Source organism: Myotis brandtii, unplaced genomic scaffold (assembly GCF_000412655.1).
Source record: "Myotis brandtii unplaced genomic scaffold, ASM41265v1 scaffold5538, whole genome shotgun sequence".
Taxonomy (NCBI): domain Eukaryota; kingdom Metazoa; phylum Chordata; class Mammalia; order Chiroptera; family Vespertilionidae; genus Myotis; species Myotis brandtii.
The window spans coordinates 5812-6647 of record NW_005370061.1 but is presented as its reverse complement, the minus strand read 5'-3'; positions in this window follow the sequence as shown (position 1 = coordinate 6647).

The window sequence follows — 836 nt, the reverse complement described above, 5'->3', positions numbered from 1 at the left end:
CAGCACAGCTCCCATGTGCACCAGTACATGCTGCTGAACAGAGATGTGAGCCCTCTCTGAGCTGCCCTTGGTTCCTGGTGAGGTCGGGCATCTTCTTGTAACAGCACAGCTCCCATGTGCACCAGTACATGCTGCTGAACAGAGATGTGAGCCCTCTCTGAGCTGCCCTTGGTTCCTGGTGAGGTCGGGCATCTTCTTGTACAGAAGCAGAGACAACAGTCTCACTCCCGATGCTCAGCTGTGATGCCAGTGTTTATGATGACAGACATGAATCAGGAGTCTCTCATCACACGCCAAGAGGTGATAACTTGTTCTACATGCATGAAAACAGGACTTTGAGTCAGATACATAGCTCACACAGACATACATATTTACACATGCAACTATTAAATACCAGGTACACAAGCATATACAATACACGTGAACACACACTCAAATTCAGACACAGAGTCTCAGAAATGAACCCACTAGCACACAGGCAGATTCATCCCCAAGTGCAGATTTCCAGCTCCTCTCACCTGGGCTCCTCATTGGTGAGTTCAGACACCTTCTGCTCCAGACTGTTGCCCATCTCCTCAGCTTTTCTTCAGGAGACCTAATATCTAGACACACAGAAGAAATATCTGGAGACTTGGCACTTCTACAGACTTTCCTTTTCCTTTACCAGCTCTAGAGAAATGAGTCCAATGATTACAATTATTAATGAGAGACTGCAACAAAGTCCAAGTCCACAAGTTTCTGGCTAATTTCTGACTGTCCATTGGGGAGTCTTGTGTCCAAGAGCCAGAGGGACGGGAGTCCTAGGGGACAGTGTCCCTGATTCCAGTCATGCCCTG